General features: G+C 41.0%; 1 protein-coding gene and 1 long non-coding RNA gene across 2 annotated transcripts in view; one reads left to right on the top strand and one right to left on the bottom strand.

The window, feature by feature from the left end:
- LOC118644681 overlaps window positions 1-20,441 on the bottom strand; it is a 32,706-nt gene extending 12,265 nt beyond the window's left edge. Inside the window, exon 1 of the long non-coding RNA XR_004962425.1 lies at window positions 13,489-20,441. This is a non-coding gene — a long non-coding RNA (uncharacterized LOC118644681). The remainder of the gene's footprint in view (window positions 1-13,488) is intronic.
- LOC105834857 (nuclear migration protein nudC) overlaps window positions 1-20,464 on the top strand; it is a 75,589-nt gene that overhangs the window by 40,353 nt on the left and 14,772 nt on the right. The window lies entirely within an intron of this gene.

Raw genomic sequence — 20,464 nt, 5'->3', positions numbered from 1 at the left:
TCTCGTATTTCTTACTGAGATACTCTTGCCTTTGGAAAAAAATATCGTCCCGATCGATAGAGTTATTACGAATTGGCAACTTGATTATTCTTTTTCCTCAATATCTTTTCAATTTATATTTTTGTCAATATGTGATTATTTATAAATCGTCGGTCGCATCAGGATATCAGGCTTCCACTGGTATCCGGTTTCACTGAGATTCACGAATTTCAGTTTTTATGCCCCGATGCAGTACAGCGTTGTTTACTGATATTTACATACTCGCTCGCGCATCGAGATTTCGCTTCGTCCGAGGAGGAGAGTCCAAAGTAAAAAGAGTGAGGCTGCTCTTTATTATTCCTCACGTGTAACCTCAGCAACGCTTGTATCCGCGTTGCGGCCAAATGATGCGGTTATTACATATAATATGTGAGGTTCAAAATCTTACCTAAGCCTATAACTATAATTATATGTCTTGAGGTTTAGCAACATTCGCCCGGTGATCTCGGCGCTTAAAAATCGCGGTAGTTGCGGTATAGTTGCGGTTAATCGGGAATACTCGGAAGAGTTGCCTTGCATCGGTTGCGAGGCGATTGATTGCTGCTTTGCATATTCGCGCGAGCTATACGAATATCACGAGCCGTTCGCGTTTGTTCGTCGAAGAGAAACATTGTACTTTATATATAATTGGTGACAGGCGAACGTCGCACGCGAGATCTTCGAGAGCGCGTTCACTAGGTGTGCTTCTTCGGGATCTCGCTAATAAGCGAAACGCGATGTAAAGTTCCACAGTAGTGTCGCTTTAAACGCGCGAGGTATAGTGAAGTCATTACGATGAAGACCTTGCGTCTTCTACGTCTTCTCGAAATCATCAACGGATCGTGCTTCATTGCAGAGTTGCGCCAATCCTCTCTCCCTCCCGAGGTGGGGGAGTCTTACGCAAATAATGCCATAATGTCGTGACAAATATCTGTCGGCTCGCGACAGGTGATGCTTCGCGCGAGAACGTGCTTCTCGGTGCCTCGCGCTGCGCGGCTAACGAGCCGGCGACCTAATGGATCACTATTTCTCGGGTAAAACGACGGCGAACTCGGCGATTTTCATACTCGCGCGATCTGTGGTGCAATATCGTTCCTAATGCGGCCGTTGCGCGCGCGCGACCTCGTGACGCTCGCGGTTTTTTTAATTCGCAGCTGATGCAGGTGAAAATCTATTAGCCGCGCGCGCGCTGAATTGTCGCCGTAAATTGCTCACTAGTATGCCGTCGCGTATCGCTTTGTAGCAAAAATGATTTATTAATAAGGCATAATCACGACGCCCGTATGGTTACGTGTACGCCTCTTTCAATGCTTCTCCAATGAAGCTCTTTGAATCGCACGTGCCGGCAAGACTCTGGAGACGATACTTTTGCGAGCCACCTAAACTTATGAAACGAGTCGTCCTTTTGATCGAGCTCCATCAGTTAGGCGAGCGCATCAGAATCCCGTTTTACGTTACGTTGATACTACTCATTAATACTCGTTAACAATTAATTAAACACATTCGATCCATGCATTATTCATTGAATTTTATTTATCTCTTATTTACTTTGATATTTTTATAATTGAATCTAATGTGCAGGAAAGTGATTATTTATAACACCGATTGGAAACTTATTATATGTAATTGGTAAACTGCAATTGTTTCCTTATTTACTGATATTTCATAGTTGCTTGTTGTACAATCACGCGTAGATGTTTGCGCAATAAAAAATACGAAATTAAACACAAATGTATTTTCTTAATAATATAATATACAATATGAATTGTACAATAAATTATAAATAATTGAACTTATATTGCGAAATTGTCATTTAAAATTATAAAAGTTTGAATTATTGATTGTAAAAAAATTACCCCTCTAAAATTGCATACAGTGTCTAATGAAATGTTACGGAAGAAATTGGCGAGAGATCTACGGCTATATTTTACGAGAAAGATAAAATTTCAGAATCTTTAATGCATATTTAATGATATCCCGAAAAGAGATAAATAGATTCTCTCTGATAATGGTTGATTAAAGTCACGTTCGTAAATTTAGCGGGATAACTCATACGTAAGTTATTTTTATTACAGCTGATTTCCCTTTAAAAACGATTCCTCTTAATTTCAAAACAAATCGCCGTCAAGTGTCATCGTTGCACGTAATCCCGCATGTATTACATCTCGCGGTAGTATTACGCTATCCGCCAAGGTCGCGACTGCGGTTTTGTTGGAGGATGATTAGGCACGTTAGACCGGTATACCACGCAATGCGCGTTGTACGGTAACACGGAAATGACGTTCGCCGAGGAAGAAGAACGGGCAAAAAAACAGATCCGCGAGCAGACACGTGACGTAAGCCTCATCGACGAGGCGGTAAAAAAAGTCAAAGAAGAAGAAGAAGAAACGTGGCCGCCGCTCGTTACGGCGATCAATGCTCAAGTGGTCGACTTCTCTTCCTCGTGATGATTTTTTTCTCCTATGCCTCCTACGACTTCCAGGCCTGTATAAATAGCGTGAGTGTAGTCTTGAGAAGAGACGCGGAACTCAAATACCATTCATTAATACGTTGTTCGAAAAATAGTCTATTACGGCTACGTCTAATGAATGGGTATGAAGACATTTCGTTCTGTTAACAACTTGACGGCCGATTAGTCCAATTACAAAGTAAATCGTGTGAAAAGTCATTGAACCCATTCGATGCTGGGAATCGTTTTTCTAGCCGGCGTAGATTGAAAAGCTGACGATTGAAACGCGATTATTAAGAAATACCTTGAAGTTTCCTGGAGAACTGCAATCATTAAGTACGAGAGCATCTCGTTGCAGTGACTCTTAACAAAAAAAACTGCTTTGCATGTGTACTTCATGTTGATTATATCATGCTTATTTAACGATTATCTTTATATTGTGTATATGCATATTTTAATATTATACATGCGCGCGCATAAGAAGCACAATTTATGATCCGCAAGGAATATTTCTCCTTCGAACGATATATTTGCCCACGGGCAAAACGTAGATCGATGCATATTTGTCAGGTAAGCCCGGTTACTCGGCCGCGCACACCTTTCAAGTTCGTCACGCTCCCCCTTGGACAATTAATTCAGTTCTACCACCGTACCGGATCTTGGAATACAGAGATATTCTGCGAACCGCGCGTATGTGTGCGTATACAGGAACGCTTTGCCTTTTTATAAATTCCTCCCCGACCAGTCTGTGGAATGTGGATTTTTTTAAGCGGTGGCGAACGCACGCAAGGGCAAGGTTTTTTTTTCACGGTATTCGCGGATCCGCCCGCGGAACAAAAGGGGCGGGGAGAGCCAGGGTGATCGCAGAACCCGCAGGAAGAACCCGTCTTGAGACAAAGGCACGGCATGCGGAGCTCTGGTCCGCATCGAAAATCGCTCTCTCGTTTGAAAGGTTCGAGGACGTAGGTAAATGCTCCTTCGTCACCGATTTAACGAGACCGAGCAAAAAAAAAACCACGAACGCTGCGGGTTGCACTTGAAACGTGTCGCATCGCGAATACGCATAATGGAACTCGGGAACTTCAGTATATCTCATTCTTCTTATTATGTCGGTTCACTTTACCTGAAGAGGTTCTAAAATTACATCCCACTCTGGAAGTCAGCATCCCGGATCAACGTCCAGTTTGATTATTGCAATTGTTAAATTGGGGAAACACTTATGCATTTACTATAATTTGAATAATATTCTTATTATTTCATTCATTATTCACTCTCTTTACATATGTCGTTATTCGTTGAGACGACAAATTTCCTGCAGAGAATAACAGCTATTAAAGATATGATCCAGTAACGTAAATCGGACACCTTGGTTGGTCCTTAATTTAGATCGAGAATTACCATCTAAAGGGTCTCGGATCAGTACTTGAATGCTGCATTAAGCACAACGGGAGCGTCCTATCCGGGATTCTTATCTCATCTCGGCGAGCGGGACGTCTCTTATAATGACTTGCACTCTCATAACGATAATGCCCGTCGCCGTTTTCTCAGGAAAAGATGCGAATCTCTCTCTCTCGAGAAAGAGAGAGATCCGCTCGATCCTGGCGGCCTGACCTTCAGCCGTCTGCTTTCGGAGCGCTACGTAACACGACACCGGGGGCTTATCCTCCCGTTCTCGAGATGCGACGGTCATTCGAGCCGCGCTAATTAAGGCGATTCTATCATCTCGCGGTGCGCACGCGGGGGTGTTTCGAGTGTGTCTCGCTTCTACGGGCCATTTATGAACGTTCGGTTCCTGGTTTGCGCGAGGCTCACGTGTGTGCACCGACCGGTAAAAATTATAAATTTAAATGCAACCCGGGCAATCTGTTGACGAGATGTATGAGAGTCGTTCGAGCCGTGCGCGGTGATACTACTGGCGGGCGGGCGGTTACGGTCACGGGCTACCGCTAGAAATCGTTTCGCCTTGCTAATCGACTCGCGCTGGTTATTGCACGAGCCTCAATAATCATAACACGAAATTTCCGAGCGAACGAGCGCTCCTTGCCCTGTACCGAGCGAGGACGCCGCGAAACGAGGTTAATCACCCACGAATGACTGGAGCAGCGGCTCGTGTACCATTCGAGATGTGTCACCTGGTGCACGCCGCCATGCTCCTGCAAGAGCATTTTGTAGCACGCACAATAACGTCATTACAATTAGCGACTGCCTCCGTGAACGATCGTGCATTCTTGACGATGTGATATGATTAAAACGACAGACGGATGACAGGCGAGACAAAAAGGCCGTACGTTATTACGTTGAAATGCCAATAGGATTTTAAAGAGATCTCTCGAGTGTCACATGGTATCGCGTATAAATATGCGCTATAGAGAGGAATCATATTCGGCATGCAAAATAAGTAGCAAGCGATAAACTCGAATGCTGAGCATCGTTGACGAATCGATTCTGTTTAACGAAATATTACGTTTTTTACTCGTTTTAACAATGATTCTTTGGTGTGCTGAGATTGACAATTTAATTGATATTGTTTTATGTTTGACATTTAAACTTCTCTAAATTTTTATAAAATTGTTATCCTCCTTGTTGGTAATATTTGGCTTACGATGCGTTTCATGTTCTATGCAAATGAAGTTATTATCGGTTTGCAAATATGTCAACGAAATTAGCTATCCGCTTATCGGATTTACGTGTAATTTATTTCAGTAGTGTCGCGACATGAAGAGAAATTTGCAGAAATGCACCCTCGTCAAGTGTCAGCCGATGGGCTTATTGCTTAGATCTCGCTGTTTCATTTTACACAATTTTTTTTTCTCTGTAAAATAGTCATGTTATATGATTATTACATGTGAGTACAAAAACGCGACGACAGCGAAAATTCAGTCAGCTGGCACGAGATTTATATACGAGTGCGAAAGTAAATTTGTACCTTCGTCAACGCCAATCAATTCATTGTTCTGCTGTCTTGAACCTACTACCTGTGATCGATGCCTCGGGATCTTACGCACGTTTGCACGGCGCGGCTTATATCAGCGGAACAATGAACATGGAAGAACCGTGACATCAGCCGTACTTTTCTCGGCAATTTATTATCAGCAAGAAATACCGGGTGATGCACTTCGAGCGCTAAAGCTACACGAGCTGTACGGCAAACTTATGTAAAAAGAAAAAGTGAAGGAATTTTAAATTGACGATTTTTGACTTACAATGAATTTACCGAGCGTGAAATTCTGACCTCAAGCTTGCTCATTTTTCACTGTGTTACAAAAAATATTACACGAAATATCTCTGTCTTATTCACAAACTAGTTTTGACTAAGGAGCAATATTTCGTAATTACATCGCATTATACGGAAAAAAAGGGTATTGCGTGATATTGCCTAATCCATATAACGCGATACGTACAGGATGTAATGTGCTATTTTATACATAATCGTTTGCGGCTACGAGAATTATATCAACATCTCTAAAATGTTTCACGTTACATTACTGCAAACCGCAGCTGGAAGAGTGCAGCCATTTACAGGCGTTGTTTCCCCAAATGCCAACACGAAAATCATTTCACCGCGCTACGTAGTCTCTCACTCGAGTCATATTGATACACCGCATAATACATCAAGTGAGTGTACAACGAGGCAAACCCCCGCGATGTGGTCGGGCGTCCTTCCGTAGCCAAATGCAATTGGCGGCTCTGAATATTCCCACTGGATAAACCTACCCAGTGAATTCCAGCAGCAACTTCGTTACGTTCACCTGTCATCGTCCTCCTCTCTCGTGCCATCCGCGTGGAAATCCGGCGCTTATAGCGACGCTGCAGTGGCATCGAGCGTCACGCGGTTTGACATTCGCGAGACAATAGACGGAGACCGAGAATCGAGGAACAATCCTGAGACGATGAGAATGTCTCGCCTGCGACGGGAGCGGAGGAAGGTTTCGTCGTCGTTGCCCATCCCGGGACTTACATACCTTGGTCGTAGACCTTACTCGTGCCGCGCGAGCTCTTCGCGCGTACTCGCACGTCTGATTGCATAACGATCCATGATCTCTCGGCACACGCGCGCGCGCACGTTGCTCATTGCCGCCACGTAGATTCTCAATAATGCGCGTCGTCGAGTCTCCTTCGAGAGCTCATCCCACTTTAATGCTCGCACGAAAGGTTACGACGGCTACACGTTAGATTAGCGGTGACGATACCGCGTATCTGTGTGTAGGTAGGCGATCGGTCGCGATACCCGTCGATTTATCTTGCGGCAGAAGCCGCGGGAAGTCCGTTCTAAGTATGTACTTTTGACGACTGTCGTGCAGCATACTGCTGAATGAAAAATGTAGATAAATGTGACTTCTAATGTCGTGTATGTGTGTGTGTGTGTAAAATTCCAAGAGAATATCGTAAACGGAACTTCTTTCTTCCGCGAAAACGTAATTTTGGATTTTCCCCAGCGAATAGCTATAGAAATGTACACAGTCGAAAAATTTGTGTTAAATTTAACACATATTGCAAGTCCCGAATGATGCACAGAAATTTTTCTGTTAATTTAACATATAATAGCATATGTTAAATAGTAACATAAATATCAGATTTTTACATAAAAATAAATGTAAATTTTCTGTAAACTCAACTCTTTTTTTCTATTAATTTTAATAAGTAAATTCTGTCACTGATAATAAGAAACATATTTATTCTGTAAAATTAAAAATGCACGTTGTGTTGCTTTTACACTTTTTTTCAGTTATTTTAATAAATTAACACTTTACTTGAATTAACGCAATAGCAATATGTTAAAATAACTAATAAAAGCATATGTGTTAAAATTTAGCCTACTAATTTTAACAAGGATATTTTTTAACAAGAAAGCATACATTTTCCAACTTTGTAATAATTGCGTCAAATTCTGCATATTTTTTATAAGGATTTTTATTTCTTCCTCGACACGCAATTCAACGGAATGGCACTTCCCATAGAAAAATCATTTGAAGATGATTATTTTATGCAATTTTTTTATGTAACGCACGTAAATTCATCCACAATGCGCGTATAATTTGCGATAAATGCAATGATAGTCTGCATACGCAACGTTGTTCGTCCACGATGATAATTTACCATCGCATGTAATTCTTTCTTTGCAAACCGCTTGACATGCTAAATTGGCTCCAGCCTATGAAATATGATGTGAGGGATGATACGTGGTATCTAATATCTCGAAGAATAAACCGTAAATTTTACAGAATGTAAGGAGATAGGAATTAATCGACGTTTAGCAAAGTTTAATCTCGCAATGCGACTTCTTAAGAGATGCATTCTTGAGTTTTTGCGCGATTCCGTGCTGATGCACGCACGTCAGAGAGATCTGAAACTAACACACGCCTCGATAATCTTTCGTACTTACGAAATGTTCAGTCAGACAGCGTTGCCGTAACGCGAGAAGAAAGAGAAAGAGAACCGACAGGCTGCCCGCTGCCATTAATTGCTGCTGCTCGCGCACGCGTTACGCTTTATATATACGAATTACGCAAACACTCTTTGCGATTTGCATTCGACGCTTTATACATAATAACGGTCTAATCCGCGTGTTACACGCGTGGACAATCGCCCGCCCGCTGATGTAACGTCAGTTTTTATGAAATCCCCATATGGCAGACAACGTAGGAGTTTGACATGTAGAAGCATTTCCACGATGGACAGCGCGGACAGTGCATCAAATTTCACTTGTGAAATTCTAAAGAGACGAAAAATGCTCTCTAAGTCACGGTACTTTGCATACTGTGTGCGCAACGTGCAATTATTGCCGAAAGATATAGGAAGACGCAGAAGACGTGTCTATCCCGACTTTCTTCCTCTGCCTTTTTCCTCTCTCGGTCTTGCGCAGTCTTATCCGTCGTATGCAATTAAATTTGACATATCTGGGTAAGAAGCTTTTATCCACTGGCGCTGATCAATCGCTATTGGCATTCCAGCCGTTTGACTATCGACACACATCTCGCAAAAATCAGCATACCTCCGATCGTTTTCCGTGACGCTGCACTTTTTAATAAAAAGAAACAAGGCTCAAATGTCAATTTCCTTCTTCAACGTGTCATTGCTGTGCCGTCGTCCACGTTCCGTTCGACTAAAGACTCCGTTTATCTTGAACGTATTTTCAATTAGCGTTTGACAGTGAGATCGCGGAAGAGGACGAGTCAAAGGAGAGCACCGTGTTTAAAAGAGCATTGTATTTCTGACAAATGCATTCGGTTCGAGATGCGTTTCATCTCTCGGAGAGCAGCGCGCAGTTCGCAACGCTTCTAATCGATTTCAAGGCATCTCGGAATAAACGAGTGAATGAAATGAAGGGGGAGGAGGAGGGACAGAAACGACCGACATTAAAAGTCGTCGAGTACGACGTGACTGGATAATCTGGCCATGGCATCTTGCCAAATAAACGATTCCCAACCGCGGTCGGCCAGTGATCGTGACTTTTTATTATGCCACGGTTTATGGTACGCGCCGACGAAAACCTTAGGAGAGACAAAAGTGCGAGATTCATTTTTAGTCATGCACAAAAAAATAGACAAAACAAACTGTATAAATGTATATATTTAAAATTAATTAAATCAAATTAAGGCAATCATGGACGTAGAGGTGGCAATATTTTAATTTTCAAGTGCTCACTTTTTGAACTTGTTGCTCTCAAAAGAGAATGTGTTTATATTATGTAATTCCATTGAAAATTAAATATAATAAGATCGTAAAGCAACACAGAATAGTACACACACACACATATTGCTTAAAAAATGGTCGATGATATAATTTATATTTTATAATTCATCTGAACATGAGAAATGTAACTAACATAAAAGGGGCTATTAACCTGTCTGTTGGAAATTGTTCAAGAATCAATATACGTATATGTATATGGATCGCTGCCAGTTTATAAACGTCTGCATTGCGTTTTACGGCGTTATTACGACACTGTCGGATTTGGAAGTGGACCACATGAAAAAGTGCACATGAAAAGTCACCCGAATTGCAAAGATATACTCATATGATCACGGCTGGCCGTTGCGTATCAAGAAAACATCGAAGTCACATTAAGTTGCGTTCGGGACACGCCATTAGCTGAATCTTGAAAGCCTTGTGCGTACGTGGAAAGACTCATGGGAACGGTGAAGGAGCATGAGGTCCTTCACACCCACGCTCTGTTCTATTGATTATCTATATCTATTGAGCAGTATCCGGCGTCTATTGTGCTATTTCTTCCTCACGAGAGATACCGTAAATATTTTCTGTACGTGACTCGTTTCCCTGAAGGGACGTTAATTCGGATAGATTTGTCCTAGCATATAAAGTGCACAAATTACTTTGTCAAACAAAGGATCTTTATTTGAATATAGTGTCTAAGCGAATGTAAAATTAGAAATTTATTAAGAGAATATATGTTAGTAATTTTTTTTCCTCATCTAACTTAAGACATTTGAAGTTATTCAACGATATTTTTATTCATGAAGATGTCATCCTTGATCACTTTAATATATCTTGTAGCGAAAAGTTAAGATAAGTAAATGATAGTACGTAAATGTATTTTTAAATATCTGACCACGTAAATATGTTATACGAAGTAGAAAACAATGTTTCTCGATCCAGAGGAACTTGGATTATATTATATACTACCTTTATGTTACTTACGAGCATATGACTCAAGTTAGAGAATGGAGGATGCAAAGTGACCAATATCAAAGGAAACAGCTTGGAAAGTGCGTTGTGGGTGAGACGGAATCTGGGTCATTGCATCAACCAAGAACTAAAGGAGGCTTTCCATTATTATGGTAGTACAATTTAATAAAAAATTATTAAATTCTACCAGTACATATAATCTTCGCGTTTTGTTGATAATTCTATGAATAATCGAGAATTTTCTTTCAACACATTTGTGCAGATTATGATATAATTTATGACGAAGAATTCTGGTTTATTAAATCACTGAATAATTGTTTAATTCATTTATTATTTATTATTTGTTTAGATCAAACTCAAATGCAAATAGTCAATCTGAGAATTTATTTCTGTGCAACAATTGTTCAAGTTTGTTTTATTTTATCATTGGATAGTAATTTGCTACTTTTTGTAATGATAAGTTGAGAATATCGATCCTAACGAACCGTATAAACCACGATGTTATAATCTTTCTATTCGTAAAAGGTTATTAAAATCAAGCAGATAATAAACAAGGCTGTAATCTTTTAAAATCTTTTACTTTGAATTAGTCAATTGAATCTGAATTGAATCTGAAAAGAGAAAGAATACTATTTAATATATCAAGGATCACAATCTTTATATGAATTTCTTATATTTTATTTTAATATTTGTTTTTATTGTCACAATTTTATGAAAAATAGATATATAAAATTATAACATATATACTTAATAAGAATTACAAGATATATATTTAAAGATTCTTTCGTATACACTTAATTGTAAAATGATGTAAATGCCAATGTAGAAATGAGTTTACAAATTTTAATTATTATTTATATTGTATGTTTTTGTCATTTTTTTCTATAGTTTTCTGTATTTATTCTTTATGTAATACTTTACTTCATAAAAGAATTTTGTTTAAAAATATCTATTTGCTATAAAATAAATTCTACAATCTGGTGTTACCGACAAAGGAAATTCCATATTTTGATTTGATTTTGAGAACATAAAAATTAATGTTCAGTTCTTCTCGACCGATATCCTGCGGCGAATTGAAATGGTCGAGCGGAGCCGTGGCAGTTATCGGAGTCAGCGGAGCGTACGCCTTTTCCACAGTTACTTTCATAATACACAAGCCACTTCCGAAAGTGAATCAACGTATCCGACATTAGGAGAAGGTTACGCATAGCTAATGCAATCTTATTTATAAGGCGATATAACGACGCGGCACGCTCAGGGAATTTCTTTGTGCATGATTTTCGAGATGCGATTATGCAGCAGAATTTTTATAGACAATTGACTGGTAAACTGCCACTGGGTATTATTAATGATAATATGTCAGTGAAGGTAATAAAGTGGCACGTGCGAAACAGCAATGCTAATATTGAAGCTTTATACGTGACATAAGCGTCCTATTATCGATCGCTATAATTTAGCGACGCAGTCACCCGTAGTCAATTTAATTGCAACATTTATTATAGCTTTGAATTTATTATTGATAATGCATTAAATTTTATATAGATTCAAAGATGGTAAATAATTACAGATCACTTTAAGTACATGTAATAATTAATTAATATCGATGCACAGCCTATTCGGAAAAAAAGAAAAAAAGTGTGTGCATGTGTGTAAAATATACATATTAAAAATATGGAGGAATTGTTGCTCTTGGCATCATTTCAAAGAACAATAAAATGAGATTGAGGTGATCGACCAATGTTACTACGGTTGCCGGATAATTAGTCATGCTTTTCAATCTGTAATCTCAAACATAGAATGAATTGAAATATAATGAAAAACTACTTCAATGTCTCAGCTTTTACGCACGCCCATTAGCACTGCATTGCTACAAGGATAATGATAGAACAGTCAGTCGTGCGTCAATAAAATAAATGCAAAATAAAATATTATTCTATTGTGTATATTAGTGTATTATTTTACTTTATTACTTAGAGAGAGAAGTATTCATTTCGTCATAAAATGTCAACATAATATCTTTATATAAAAACTTGAATCTATTTTGCAATATTTTATGCAATTAGAATTATTTAGATGCACAATTCAATGATTATTTAATATTCAGTATTACAATGCTTGATTACTCCGTTATGTAGTCAAGAATCCGGTCTCGAATTGTCGCGAGAAACACTTTGTAAAGGCAGTGCAGCTTTCATTCTCACACTATAGACCTGTCACCGATAAAGTATTGCTGGATTGTTTGGCGATTTATAACTGCCCGAGAAATTGAACCGAAATAATTTATCATTATTTTACAAATAACAGTCAGTTCTTGTAATAATTATTTTTGAAGAAATTTATTTCTTATTTAATAACATATATCATAACATATATTTCTATAGAACAGTTATTTAAAAAAATAGTTTCTTAACTGTTTTAAAATGTTTATATCACTTTTTATACGGTTATATTACACGTTATATGTACCATTTGATGAAACATATTTCTAAATTGCATTCTACAAAATTACAGTAATTGCCGAAGCAAATTTAGATTTAGTAGTTACAGCATTACGATGAGCCTCAATGATCATAATACTTCGTAATAACCAAAGAAAATGGTCATCGAAATGGTATAACTCTATGGCGAATCCCGACAATCTTAATCAATGCTGTTACGTGATTCGCATTGTTCTCAAGTGTCACGGACATTCATTGCGCAACGACGTTTTGATGAGTGATTGACCTACCAACTCCTTCACTGTATATAGTTTTTATAAGTATCGAAGTAAGACACGTTATTTAAGCGCATTAGCCGCGGTTGAAATGTCTACGTATAACAATTGCAACACTTTCCATGTTATTGCGTGAGCCACGTAAACTACTTTCGACTTAATTAAAATGTATTCGATTAAAATATATTAAAATGTATGGCAATTTATCTTCATTAGAAAACAAAAGCTTATATTGTGTAATAAAACCATATTTCGTTCAGATAATCATTACACGATTGTAGCGTTTAAATTGAAATAATTATTAATTGCTTTAATCTGTTGAACTCAATCAACAGGAGTGCAGTCAGAATTTCTTCCGAAAATTAATCAAGATAAATTTAGCATTCTATCGCCTTTGTTAAAGGATTTCGAAAATAGTTGTTTCAATCGAACTTTGATAAATTAATTATAATATTTGGGAGAGAGAGAAATATAAAACATTTTTCTAGATGTATATTTTAAATGTATGTCACGAATATATAATGAACACTCCAAGCTTAATCAAGTTTTTACGCTTTTAAAGAGTTTTTGCGTTTCACTAAATTTAGCACGCGCAAATAAATCCAGTTCCAATGGAATCCGATAAATCTTGCATAATAACAGGCACGAACGTAATACTTACCAACATTTCGATCAAGGACAATTCGACGTATCTCGAAGATCGCGTGGATCTTAAGATGCACCGATCGTACCTCCCCAATTAGCTCGCGCGAGATGATGACCTTCTCAATGGCGCACCGATTTCGGTCGTCATTCAATTTCACTTTCCTGCCTTTCGGTAAATTATGAAGCGCCCGAAATATGACGAAACGACTGCGGTGAACTGAAGTGCGACCTCGGGTAGAAGTCGAACGAGATTACTTTGTAAAATATTCATCCGCGACACAACGCGGGAACGTGAGGTGGTACGTTGCAGATACGCGGAGAGACATGCGGGTTTCGCCCGTGATTCGAAGACTGGTCATCGCGGTGGCGGTGCCACGGTATTCAAAGATCGAAAACCGAGTGTCGCCTCCCGCGGGGGATCGAATGATCCGAGGAAGGCGCGTCCTGCTAGGAACGGGGAAAGACGGGAGAGAGAACTGTCACGGAGAAGGGGGATCGAGGGCCCCCCCGCGATCTTCGTGGAAGGGGCAGAGGCATCCGAACCCCCGAGAGTTTGTTGGTAGGGGCCTGGGAGAGGGCCCAAGTGGACTGGGCGAAAGACAGAGAGAGAGAGAGAGAGAGAAAGGGAGAGGAGAGCAAGCGGGATGAGGTACGAAAGGGGGAAAGAGACGTATCGGCGGGAAGAAAAGAGATAACGCAAGACGCGATCCACTGTGAATCGCTCGTAAGAAACGCGCATTGTTGTGTGTCAGCGCGCGCGATAGTTATGGGCCCCAGGCAACCTTGTCCCAGTACCGCGCGACCGTTCGCGCGCTCATCCAGCTACGCGGTGGGACGTGGCCAGCAAAGCTGCCTGGCGGGCGGCGACGCATATCCGACGAAATACGAGCGTCGATGAGGAACCGTGAGCGCGCGGCGCCGTCGCCGCCGCCGCCGCCTCGCGCGAGCAAAAAGATCCGAACGATCGAAATCGAGGAGGAAATCCTTCCGCGCCTGGTTACATATCGCTCGCTCGCGCGCGCGCGCGCGCGTCTTCGCTTTCGCGCCCGGAGGATGCGTAGTATCCGCACTATCTGGGTCATGGATGCACCTGAGAAAACGAAACGCCGTATTTTGGCCGGGTCCCCCCTCCCCGTGAGCGCACGCACTCTCCGCTCCCGTCGTCATTGCCGTTAAGCGGGACCTCAATTTGCATCGCGTTCGGAAAAAATGGCGCGCGCGCGCGATTAATGAGAACGGAGATAATGTCGAAGTTATCCCACGAATTGCGCATTACGGCGAGAGCTTGAGCAGCAGCTCTTACCGGCTGCGGAGCCGCCCGGGCTGTTGCACTCGGCAGAGTCGCGACGCGAGACAATTTACGAAGGAGAGCCAAACACAATGCGCGCATTCAGAGAGTCGAATCGCGAGACGTCGGGCTTGTACGTCCCGCCGTTTTATCTTCCGTGTCTCTCTCATTTCTCTCCCGTGTTTTTCCACGTCTCTCCAGAGGCGCTTTAATATGCGCGTATCTGCACTACGATATCATTTACATAACGGATGCTTATTTTAATCAAGTGACAAGTCGACGCAGCGGCTCGCGGTGAAATTATATAAGCGTCTATGAGACGCACTTAGAGGCTCCGCAATATTTCGATTGGTAAGCTGCTTCTAATACTTGTGCTTTTTTAACATTCTTACAATTCTGAGGGCGCCCTGTTACGTTAGCACGCGTACTGTGCTATGAAAATAATTCTGTGCGTGTTAACTGTACAATGGGTGGGAAAATCAGCGTTCTTCGGTTTTTGGGGGGAGGGGAAGGGAAGGGGGTGTTTAGACTAGTGAAAGTGAATTTGAGAAATTGAAGCACAGTTGAATGATTATCTACGTTATGCTGTAGTTGCGATATTTGTTATGAAATGAGCTATATTTAAATGTCTTATGACGGAAAGAAAAAAAAGCAGTCTGCACCGGATGGGCAGATCCGTAAATGAGGAGAGGCACTTTACGAGGTGATATCGCTAATTGGTTTTAATCACGGCGATTACTCCGATATTTCGAAAACTCTCGATCTTATTCTTCTCTCTGTCTTTATTATCCGAACATACTGTAATTATTTCACCGTATGATTATCATGTATGTACAACGGTTGGCATGTAACGTCATGTACGCGATCCGAGCAGGATCGGACAGCGTGATCATCGATAAGTCGATACCTCCCGTGCGGAGCAAATGCGTGATTCGACGATGTCCGGTGCTCGGTCGTGACGGATCGTGATTATTGGTGAAGAGAACGTTCGAAAAAGCTTCTCTCTTCTTTTTTTTTTTTTTTTTTTTTTAATACATAAATGCAGCAAGTCAGGCATGTGGGTCAGGGACTGGCAAGGAGCTGTTTTGACAGCCTAGGTGAGTCGAAGATGCCGCAGCCCTTTTTTTGGACGATGAGAATTACATCTACAGCGAATTCGATATTTGATCGCGGACAAGAGACAGAAAGACATATGTTCGAGATACCTGCATTTATTCGAATTCCCGGCATCATTGATTCATCACAATGGCATGATTTTGCGCTGACAAGCTCCTTCGTGTGCATTTATCGTCGCAGTGTCCTCTATTCGCTTGTCTCCAAGTCTGGATAGTATCACAGATGAATTCGTCGTGAGTATAAGCGAACACGCGTGACGCATACGTTATTCGCAATTAATCCAATGGCAAAGCTATCTGCGAATGCAAGCTGTCGGTTAATGCAAAACCCCAGCAATTGAGTGAAGATACCAATTGCATAATGATGTTATTAAGATAAAAACTATTGCAACACTCAGTTTATTTCTCTGGCATAATATACCGGAAATAATATACTGAAACCACCATTGTTTATATTTACAGGTTTTTAGTTAAATCTGTTGGCACAAAAATATATCACAGAACGTAAAACAATTGTATTGTAAAACAAATGATATCTACCTTCAATTTTGACATATTTTTATTTCCCTCAATTATTATGTATCGGGGAGTCCATGTTACATTGAAACACAATATTTAAGAATCTTAATTTTTTATTTAGCTTTACTAGGATATTAATTTGTTATCATGTCGTAACGTCTGAATTTCGTCAATGTCTTATTTATTGTTGCGTTTGTCAGCCATTGATAGAGAGGTCAAGAGTTTCTAGAAATTTTTTGAAACGAATATTACTGACAAACATCAATCTTTTTTACACTGTAATTTTGTTAAAGAGAATGGCTGGAGATTATCATCCAAAATACTTTTTTCCATACAGATGCTATTCACTCCATCTAGGTCAATGTTGGCAAGAGCTATTTTAATGTTGTTTACGAACTGCGAGAGCCCTTTAAGCAAAAAAAAAAACAGAAAGCGTCATATCGACCTCCGTAATCGTTCCTTTTATTACATTTCGAGTCAATTTCTACAGGAATAAAAGGATTGTGTTTCTGACTGGATCATTATGGCAATGAAGTAAATTATCACAACCGCTTGTTGTTCTTTTACGTTCAATATGAGTTGTGAAATGTGAACAAGTTTATACGATTGCTTACTTCAAGATATCGATCTGTTCTATTATGAAGTCAATTGATACTTAAAGTCAGATGCAATCGATGAATGTCAAGTACCAATAACTCTTCATCTTTTTTTTTATCTTTGTTTGTAATTATGATATCATCCACTTGAAGTTTCATTGATGAAAGACGTGATTGAGAAAATATAGAATTATCATTGATTCAAAATAAAATTTGAAACAGGTATAATACAAAGATTTAATTAAATATTCTATTTTAAAATTCTTATTTAAACAAAACACGGATATTAACATTAAAAGAATTTTGTCTGTAATTTTTTTATGAAAAAAATGTATTTTATTTTTTTGCACTTGCGTAAAACTGTATTTTGTTTTGAATAACCAGTTAACTTGCAAAAGATTTGCATATTGATTGCTGCATATACAATAATAAATTGAGATTGCACTCAATTATGATTTATCTCTTATTAATCGAGCGGTTCCGATAAATCGCGCTGAAAGGACGCATCGTTGCTTCAGGCTGACGAATCACGCGCGATACGCGATCGAACGATCGTCCGTGCGCGCTTTTTCTTAATCGGCGAACCGCGAAAACGTCGAGGGAGATGTTTTTATCCGTCCGATCGAGCGTACAGTGAAGCAAAATCGATTTCGAGCAATCACGTCCGCCATTAAGCGGTATCTCATGATCGCTCACCTGGCCTGATGTGGCTGCGCATGTCGAAAAATCGTCACCGCGCGCAATTGTTGTATTTGGAGTGTATTTAAATGCATTTAAGATCACATTAGCATTTAACAGGGCACCTATATTACGAGGAAATGCAATCGGACATTTTTTTTTCTACGAGAATCAACTTCGAAATTAACGCGTGGTACACTTTAGGATTTATGCTACTTTCGGGACCTGCATATTTTTCCTAACAAATGTCAAATAATTAAGATAACAAATTACGTCACAAACATGGATGCATTGAAATCAACGCAAAAATGGAAAATCATGACGTCAGAAAATCTGCACATAACGCAATATGTCGAAGGTCGAGGACTCGGGCGAACGTTCGGCGTATATACTGTCAAGTGCAAGGTTCTCGATATAGCACGAAGGCAATCAAGGGGGCAGGGCAGGGAATCTCGCTGGACATTAGCGGAGATTGGTACAAGGTACCCCAGGGAGTCCGATTTCGCTCTTTCCCTCTCTCTTTTTTTTTCCTTTTTTTTTACCCCGGTGCCCCGTCGCTAATTATTTTGCACGAAATCGCCTGGAAACGAAGAAACTCCCCGGCTGACGGCGACGCTCCCTCTCTCCCTTGTTTCGCAATGTTTTTTCGTAATATCAATTACGCGATACCTGTCAAGCTGTACACGCGCGTGGTGTGGCAGCGGCGCGGCGGCGTCGCGCGGCGTATCGCGTTTCGCGTCGTGGCATTATTCCTAAAGGTGTTCTAAAGTATTTAAGGCCATGCAATTGAGTGATCTCATGCCGGCGCGGCGCGAGAGATCGCGCTTTGGCCGCGCCAGGTCGAATTCCAGGCCGTTCGCGAGTTAAAAATTCCACCCTTTGCGAAACTAAAATTATAACGCTCTCCCCCTCTCCCCCCCCCCCCCTTCCCGGGTTTCGTTCTTAACGTTCCCGTTGGTCACAGGCTAGGCAAATTCTCCACTCTGTGTGTAACACAACAATTTTCATAGGCCGCCGGCAACGTATGTTAACATTCTCTTTTACGTAAGGAACATTCTTCACGCCGGCTCGTGGTTCGCGTGGAAAAAAAAGCGAGTACGAAAATATGCATTTGGATGTATTTTATAATGCTTTGGCATGTGAAACTGGATTGTTAAACATTGTGATTGAATATCGCGCGGTTATTTATAGCGACTTTTTGACTCCGCGTACAAGTATTCTCCGTGCCTCGTACATCTCGCTGGCGAGTAAGGAACGGGGTTGTGCGATCTCCGTGAGATGAGTTATATGCGAGCTCGTAAAGAAAAAAAAAACCCCCCTTCTCGAGAATATTTCGATTGCACCCGAGAAAAGGCAGTCGTGACATAAGTAGGAAATGTGAAGAGATAAATTAAAATAACCGCGCGCGGCGCGCGCGTACGTTCGCATCGGCGTTCGCGCGCGTTCTCGGGGAAGGGGTTAAGTAAGATGTATTTTTAGAACCGACGCACATCCCGCAGGCCCGTTACCGAAGCAGAAGCTGCATTCGGACCCGTTGGTCGGCCGGTCGATCGGCGAGCTGTCGCGGCGCCGAAATTCTAAATTAACCGGTTTTGCAATTTTGGCGCCACCGCTCACCTTCGAGAAATTGCAGCGCGATTCCAATTTCAGTCAGCAGAAGATGTACATGCTTACGTTATATACAGGTACACGAAACGTGTTCCCCGACGCGATTTTGCCTTCTCGACTTGTTTCATCTCTCGATTAATTACGTTCTGCGCCGCGGTGATCGAGTTGTTACTTAAACGCGATTGCATCTCTCACAAGATCGCGCGTGTTGTCATCAGAAGCATTCATAAATCGAAGTGCGTAGACGCAAGTTCTCACAGATCGATAATTATGCATTTACTAACTCGCGTAATTAACGTTTATTTTATTTATCTCGCTACCTTCCATCCTTTTCTTTCATCGACACAGCCCGACGTGCCTCGCAGTGCTCGCGACATTTCACGCTCGTAGAAACTCTTCCTTCGCGAGATCGTCATCTTCGTGCTAAACGGAGTCACCGAACGATGGGAGACTTCGGTGAGACTCTATCCGCGGTGGAGAATCTATCTGCATCTAGTTGCATTCGCGATTGTCTGGCCAGGATGTGGCGATTGGTATTTAGGCCAGTTACGCAAGACGCAACGCGACCGTCACGACGATGGATAAAAAAACTATTCCGGGGGAACGAGGGGGAATCGTAGCGGATCGTCGGCCTGACATTGAACTCATATTTTCCGTATGCGCCTCGCGTACTGTCGGACATACAGACGGCAGCCTGTCTTCTTTTCACCTTCTCATATTCTACCTCACCGGTCTCTCGTTCATCTCACCTCTCAGTCACGTATGAAACGCTCGTCAAAGACCCTAACGCGTTTGACACGGCCGCTCATACGCACCTGTGTGTACGTACGTGCCCGGGAACGCGTAGAGCCGGGCATCCGCCAATTGCGAAATGCAGGAATTTAAGGGGAATGGAAACTCTCCTAAGGTCAACGACGACACCCGGGGGTCATCCTGGTATAATCGTACGCGCAATTAAGGTGCGTAGTCGGTCATGGTGGAGCGACGTATGTTCTCATCGCTTGAAAGAACGTGCGAACATTAGCGTTTCCGAATTCGGTCTACTAGGGCCTAGAGAAGAACTCGTTATTTCGAAAAATATTAACGAAAAATTTATGTAAAGTCACATGTTTTGTATTTCACGTTTTTCTGTATTTTTTTTCAATGATATTATTTAGTTTTTCTCTAAAATTTTTATTTTTTTTACGC

The sequence above is a fragment of the Monomorium pharaonis genome, chromosome 3 (assembly GCF_013373865.1).
Source record: "Monomorium pharaonis isolate MP-MQ-018 chromosome 3, ASM1337386v2, whole genome shotgun sequence".
Classification (NCBI taxonomy): domain Eukaryota; kingdom Metazoa; phylum Arthropoda; class Insecta; order Hymenoptera; family Formicidae; genus Monomorium; species Monomorium pharaonis.
The sequence above is the reverse complement of the archived record's forward strand: the minus strand, read 5'-3'. Positions and strand labels throughout refer to the sequence as shown.